The sequence below is a fragment of the Amblyraja radiata genome, chromosome 21 (genome assembly GCF_010909765.2).
Source record: "Amblyraja radiata isolate CabotCenter1 chromosome 21, sAmbRad1.1.pri, whole genome shotgun sequence".
In the NCBI taxonomy this organism is placed as follows: domain Eukaryota; kingdom Metazoa; phylum Chordata; class Chondrichthyes; order Rajiformes; family Rajidae; genus Amblyraja; species Amblyraja radiata.
In genome coordinates, this window is record NC_045976.1 from 4,903,406 (window position 1) to 4,911,034 (window position 7,629).

Below are 7,629 nucleotides of genomic sequence, written 5' to 3' on the forward strand. Positions count from 1 at the left end.
GGGAATGAAATAAATAGTAGAGACATGACTAGTACACAAAGTAAAGACAGAATTCAATACAAAACACAGTATGAGGCAATTAATGCACAGATGAAAAGGGAGGGGGACGTGGGGCTGATAGGCAGAGGTGAAGAGATGGGTCTTGAGGCGGGACTGGAAGATGGTGAGGGACACGGAATTGCGGATCAGTTGGGGGAGGGAGTTCCAGAGCCTGGGAGCTGCCCTGGAGAAGGCTCTGTCCCCAAAACTGCGGAGGTTGGACTTGTGGATGGAGAGGAGACCGGCTGATGTGGATCTGAGGAACCGTGAGGGTTGGTAGGGGGAGAGGAGGTCAGTGAGATATGGGGGGGGCAGATGGTGGAGGGCTTTGTAGTTGAGGATCAGGATTTTGTAGGTGATCCGGTGGGAGATGGGAAGCCAGTGAAGTTGTTTGAGGACTGGAGTGATGTGATGCCAGGATTTGGTGTGGGTGATGAGTCGGGCGGCTGCGTTCTGGACCAGTTGGAGTCGGTTGATGTAGGTGGAGCTGATGCCAAGGAGAAGCGAGTTGCAATAGTCCAGTCGGGAGGAGATGAAGGCATGGATGAGTCTTTCAGCAGCGGGCAGTGTGAGAGAGGGTCTGAGTTTGGCGATGTTGCGGAGATGAAAGAAGGAGGTTTTAATGACATGGCGGGTGTGAGGCTCAAGGGAGAGGGTGGAATCAAAGATCACGCCAAGGTTGCAGGCCTGGGGAGATGGGGAGACAGTGGTGCCGCGATGGTGAGAGTGGGGTTATTGATTTTGCTGAGTGTGGCTTTGGAGCCTATGAGGAGGAAATCTGTCTTATCGATGTTGAGTTTGAGGAAATTATGTTGCATCCAGGTTTTTATAGCTGACAAACAGGAGTTGATATGGGAGGGGGGGGGGTTGTGGGGGGATTTGGTGCCAGGGTAGATCTGGGTGTCATCAGCGTAACAGTGGAAGTTCAGGTTGAAGTGGCGGAGTATCTGACCAAGGGGGAGGATGTAGATGATGAAGAGGAGGGGGCAGAGTACGGAGCCTTGGGGAACGCCTTGAGTGACTGTGGCTGTAGCAGAGGTGTGGTTGTGGCGAGAGATGAAGAGGGATCTGTTGGAAAGGTAGGAACAGAGCCAGCTGAGTGCAGAGCCTTCAATGCCGAGGTCTTTGAGTCTGGTGAGCAGGATGTTATGGTTCACTGTATCGAAGGCTGCGCTCAGGTCGAGGAGGATGAGGATGTTGAGGGAACCAGTGTCAGCAGAGGTGAGGAGGTCGTTGAGGACTTTGAGGAGAGCAGTTTCTGTGCTATGGAGGGGGCGAAAGCCAGATTGGAGGAGTTCAAGTAGGTTATATTGAATGGCGGTGCAGGCTCGAAGAGCTGAATGGCCTACTCCTGCACCCATTTTCTGTTTCTATGTCACATTGGGAAAACAGAGACAAAATGGGCTGCAGATGCCAGAATCTTGTGTAAAAAACAAGCTGCTGGAAGAATTCAGCAGGTCAGGCAGTACCTGTGGAGGGAAATGGACAAGCAACTCATTCCCTCCACAGACGTTGCCTGGCCCACTTCAGTAGCTTTTATTTATATTGGGGAAAAACACTTGTATGTGGGCCAAAATCAGCCCCACATAGCAGGAATGGGTGTCAAAGTGTTCAATCCTGTTGTGCGGGATCTACTCACTTTCAAATGGAAAAAGGAAATGTTTCAAGCTTGGACTGAAACACACATTTGCAAAATCACTGTAGCTAGATTTTACAAAATGACAAGTAAAATAACAGTCCGATAACAATGATTTACTAACTACGCGGCAGTAAGTCATTGAGACATTGCATCACATAGCAAATTATGATCGTGATGGCAATGTGTGGAAGTGAGAATTTATGCAACAAATTTCAAAACCACAACGTCAAAACGCGCATCACACTCTATTGCATTTTTTAGATGAAATCAGTTTAGTTTAATGTCACATGTGCCGAGGTACAGTGAAATGTACTTGCTGCGTGTTAACCAGTCAGCGGAAAGACTATACATGAATAAGGCAATACATGATTAAACAGTTATAATTGAAAGAAACAAGCAGCCAATTTGCCAAACAAGTTGTGAAGAAATGGCTATGATCGTCAAGGGATAAATATTGCCAGAAGGCCAGAACTCTCTTACATTTCTTGGGACTTTCCGCGTGATAGGATAGAGCAGATATGGCTACAGCACTACTCAACACATCACACAGTGCAATGTTCCACACACTCTAGTGTCAGCCAGGAATGAACATCTAATATCTTCTGCAAAGCTAGGTGACCACAATCAAGGTGACCACAATCAAGCTGTTGTACTCCATTAATAAATTAAGAATTTTACATAATATTTTGAAATTTGGATTTTCCCAGATTTATGTGCACCTTCCCTTAGTCTGGGGAAAGGTCCCGACCCAAACCATCACCGATCAATTCCTTCCACAGATGCTGTGGGAAGGAACTGCAGATGCTGGTTTATACCAAAGATAGACACAAAAAGCTGGAGTAACTCAGCAGATCAGGCAGCATCCTGGTAGAAAAGGAATAGGTGACATTTCAGGTCGTAATGTGAAGAAGGGCTCCGACCTGAAATGTTACCTATTAATTTTCTCTAGAGATGCTGCCTGACCCGCAGAATTACTTTGGCACTTTGTGTTTTACACAATATTCTGGCATCTGCAGTTTTTCATGTCTGCGACCACTTTAAAACAATGCTATTTAATTCTTATTTATTCATATTTGAAAAGAATCACTACACACTCAATTTAGTGTAAATGTCAACTGTCCCATCTACCAGTCTGATTGTCTGTGTGGTTAATGTCTCTTATACAAATTATTATTTGCATACCTGATAATATACTCGATTAGCAAGTTTGCAGATGACACACAAGTGGGTGGTATTGCTGACAGTGAAGATGGATGTCAAAAATTGCAGCAGGATCTTAATCGGTTGGCCAGGTGGGCTGAGGAATGGCCGATGGAATTAAATACAGAAAAATGTGAGGTGTTGCATTTTGAAAAGTGTAACATGGGCAGGATTTACACAGTGAATGGTAGGGCTCTGGTAGGATGCAGAGCAGAGGGATTGGGGAGTGCAGGTATATAATTCCTTGAAGGTGGGGGGGGGGGGGGGAGAGGGGAGTGCAGTGAAGAGATATGTTTAAGTTTTGCCTTCTATCACAGTGAGGAGGACTCACTGTGATGGATGTTTATGTGAATTGAATTGTGTTGGTGTGTGTCTTGGTTCTTTTTTTTGTATGGCTGCGGAAACCAAATTTCGTTTGAACCTCATGTGAGGTTCAAATGACAATAAAAGGTATTGTATTGTATTGTATTTAAGGTCCTTGGAAATGATGGTTCCCAGGAACTAAAAAGATTCCACAGATGTGACTGTGGTGTTGTTGATGAGTGGAGTGAGGGGAGGGGGAGCTCTCCTAAAGTCCACAATCAATTCCATTGTTTAAGAGCATTGAGCTCCAGGTTGTTGCGATGGCGATGTATAAAATCACAAGAAGATGCACTTGCCCAGAGTAGTTGAATCGAGGACCAGAGGGTATAGGTTTAAGGTGAAGGGGAGAGATTGAATAGGAATCCGGGGGGAAACATTTTCATACATAGGGTGGTGATATGGAGCAAAAACAGAGAGGAAGTGCAACATGGGCAGGACCTACACAGTGAATGGTAGAGCTCTGGGGAGTGTTGTAGAGCAGAGGGATCTAGGAGTGCAGGTGCATGGTTCCTTGAAGGTGGAGTTGCAGGTAGATAGAGTAGTCAAAAATGCTTTTGGCACATTGGCTTTCATCAGTCAGAGTATTGAGTACAGAAGTTGAGAGGTCATGCTGCAATTGTATGAGTATTTAGAGTATTGTGTTCAGTTCTAGGCAGCATGTTGTAGGAAAGATGTTGTTAAGCTGGAAAGGATACAGAGAAGATTTACAGGGATGTGGCCAGGACAAGAGGGTCTGAACTATAGGGAGAGGTTGAGTAAGCTGGGATTCTATTCCTTGGAGCAGAGGAGGATGAGGGACAATCTTATCGAGGTGTATAAAATCGCGAGTGGAATAGATTAGGTAGATAGACAGAGTCTCTTGCCCAGAGTGCAGGAATTGAGAACTAGGGGCAAAAGTTTACAGTGAGGGGGGAAATTTTTTATAGGAATCTGAGGGGTAGCAGTTTTCACACTAAGGGTGGTGGGTGTGTGGAATTGAGCTGCCAGAGGAAGTAGTTGAGGCAAGTAAATTTAGACTCGTACATAGATAAGACAGGTCCTTAGAGGTATATGGGCCAAACACAGGCAGGGGGCATGTAGATGGGGCATGTTGATCAGTGTGGGCAAGTTGGACCGAAGGGCCTATTTCCACGCTGTATGACTCGGTACACTTTGGGAGTCTTGAACCATTTGCAGACTTTTAAATGACACCATGCAGTTATATCAGGCCATGCCTTAAAATTAACGTGTAATGGTCCTCGGGAACAGTGTAAGAATGAACTACGGATGCTGGTTTAAACCGAAGATAGACACAGTTAACTGGAGTAACTCAGCGGGACAGCAGCATCTGGGGAGAGAAGGAATGGGCGATGTTTCGGGTCAACCAGAGTCCATGTGAGAGATAGCCCAGCTGTTGGCGGTTGTGCAGTAAACAAGCAGAAGCAGAAGTCACTCATTGCCTCTCCAGAGATGCTGCCTGTCCCGCTGAGTGATTCCAACTAACTGTGACTACCCTCGTGATGGGTGTCTACCCGCGGGGGGTGACGCGGGTGAACCGTGGACACCGCCGGCAGTTGCTGGCATCACCCGGGCGGGAGATGGAGATGGGGCCGGGTCCCGGGGTCGGTTCGGTGGGAACCCCCGCGGCCCGACAGAGCAACGTGCCCGGGCCCCGCTCCTCCGGGAGCCCGAAACCGCGGCACCCCCCGATCGGTGGCACCAACAGCCCTGGCGGGGTCGCTTCTTACCCGCAATGCCGGCGGACTGGGCGAGGGATGGTCCGACGTGTCCCGGTCCCCACTCCGGGCCGCTCCATCTTCTCCCCCTCGCCAGCGATCCGTCTTTCAAATCGCCGCCATCTTGAGTGGCTCCGCAGGTGACGTCACACGCTCCCGCCCGCCGCTGCGTGAAGACGTCACACGCAAGCCTACGCGCGGGCGCGCTCCCGCCCGCCAGTGACGTCGCGCGCTCCCCTGGCCGCCGTTGCGCGGTGACGTCACACACGCACACGCTCAGCCGCGGGCACGTTCCCGGGCACCGGTGACATCACAAGCGCCTCCCCCCGCCGTTGTTTCGCGTCACGTCCCAGTCCCGGGTGCTGTCAATCACTAGACCGTCAGTAGCAGCAGCCACAAGGAGCATCTGCAGTTCCTTCTTGGCCACAAGGAGCTTGTCTTGTTCCAACCAAAGATTATAGAGGAGCTATAAGATCTTTGGTTCCAACCACTTCATTCTTTTCAGATTGAAGAAGGGTCTCGACCCGAAACGTCACCCATCCTTCTCTCCAGAGATGCTGCCTGTCCCGCTGAGTTACTCCAAGCATTTTGTCTATCTTCGATTTGCATCGAATTGAATTGATTTGCATCAGCATCGAATTGAATTGAATTTCTTTATTTATTGAATTGAATTTCTTTATTTATTGAATTGAATTTCTTAATTTGTCTTTCAAAAACAAGTCAATATAGGGAGGTTTCACGGCAGTCGGGTCACGACCCATGACCCGTACTGTTGCCAAGTGGAGTACACGCGATGTACTGCAGGTAAGCAATAAAAAAAGAACACGCAATAAACAATAAAAAATTGAACACAAAACATCCACCACAGCATTCATCACTGTGGTGGAAGGCACAAAGTTTAGTCAGTCCTTCTCCATTTTCACCCGTGGTCGGGACAATAAACCTCCGCAGTCGCCGATGCGAGCGGCCAGATGTACAGGCAAGGTAAATCCCGAATCGGTGCTTCCCTACTGGAGACCGCGGCTTCAAGATGACGCAGGCCGGCGGTCGGAGCTCTTCTCCAGGGATTCCCGGTGAGAGATCCCGCTCCGGATGGTAAGTAAGTAAGTCCCCGCCACGCCCGCGGTTAGAAGCACCGCAGACTGCAGCTTCAAGCTTTTGTAGGTCGTGGGCTGGTGGTCGGAGCTCTTCTCCTCCGGGGTCCCCAACGAGGGATCCCAGGCTTCAGACGCCGCGCCAGCTGAAATCACCGCAGACCGCGGCTTCAGGCTACCGCGGACCAGCGATCGGAGCACTCCCTTCTGGCAACCTCCGCGATGAAAAGTTCACCCGCTGCTGAAGTTCCGGGCCCGACTCCGGGAAACGTCGCACCAATCCTTATTGTTAGGCCGCGAGGGAGGCGACATGGAAAAAGTCGCCTCTCCGTGGAGGAGGCGACCAAAAGCAGTTCCCCCCTTACCCCCCCTCCTCACCACCCCCCACACAAAACACACAAGAGACATTGAAACAAACATTTGGACATACTAAAAAAAACAAAAAAAGTAGAATTGACTAACACGCTGCTGGCAGGGCAGCCATCTCGCAGCGCCCCCACCGACACTTTGAATGAAATTTCATTACCATGCAGTCACAGTAAAAAAGCAACAAAACACACAATTAAAAACCATTTAGCACAAACATCCATCACAGTTACTCTCCTCCAGGCACCACCTCACTGTGATGGAAGGTAAAAAAGTCTTATCTCTTCCTTGCTTCTTCTCCCGCGGTCAAGCAGTCAAACTGCTGCATCGAGGCGATCGAGGCTCCTGATATTGATGCCCTCGCCAGGCGATGGAAGATCCCACGGCTGATTTTAAGACGCGCTGGGCGATGAAAGGCCCTGCGAACGGACCGATTCAAGCCTTACGATTCAGGGCTGACGAAGCTGCTGTTGCTGGAGCTCCCGAATATCAGTCGCCAACCAGGGACCTGCGAGCTCCCGATGTCACAGTCCACAGGGCCCCACGGCCGAAGCCTCCCAAGTCGAGTTGCAGCCGCAATCGCAGCGCAAACCACAGCCTCTGAAGGTCAGCCAGCTCCGCGATGGTAAGTCCACAGACTCTGCAACTGGAGCCCTCAAGGTCGAGTCCAGTTGGAGGCCGCCAGCTCCTCGATGTTAGGCCGCAGCGTGAACGGAGACACGACACGGAAAAAGGTTGTATCTCCGTTGAAGGGAGAGATTTGTTTTACGTTTCCCCCACCCCCTCCCCTCTACATAATACACAACTAAAAATAGACTAAAACATACATCTAACATTAACGATAAGACAAAGAAAGAAGAAATACAGACGGAATGCAGGCGAGATGCTGCTGCAGATGTAGCACTGTCATCTAAGCATCTGCAGTTCTTTCCGACACATAATGAAAGTTATTTTGTATAATACACGTCTGGTTGTAAATGAGAGGGGTCGGTGCTCCTGCTCCAGCCCTTCCCCCTCACTTCTAATCCCACGGTCTCCTACCACAGCTAGTCCTCTTTCCCATTATTCACCCCTGCCCAATCTAATTCCCTACCTGCTATTCTCCACACCACCTCAGATAAACACACCTCAATCGACACCTGCCTCCGTATCAGCCCCACATCCTCCCAGCACCTCATAACATCATGTGATAACAGTATAATTCGGCCCATCA

General features: G+C 49.3%; 1 protein-coding gene across 1 annotated transcript in view; it reads right to left on the reverse strand.

Annotated features, from left to right (window-relative positions):
* The window catches only part of usp44 (ubiquitin specific peptidase 44), a 55,208-nt gene extending 50,101 nt beyond the window's left edge, over nucleotides 1–5,107 (reverse strand). Inside the window, exon 1 of the mRNA XM_033039405.1 lies at nucleotides 4,969–5,107. The gene's annotated coding sequence lies outside the window, so the exon portion shown is untranslated. The remainder of the gene's footprint in view (nucleotides 1–4,968) is intronic.
* Nucleotides 5,108–7,629: the final 2,522 nt, after the last annotated feature.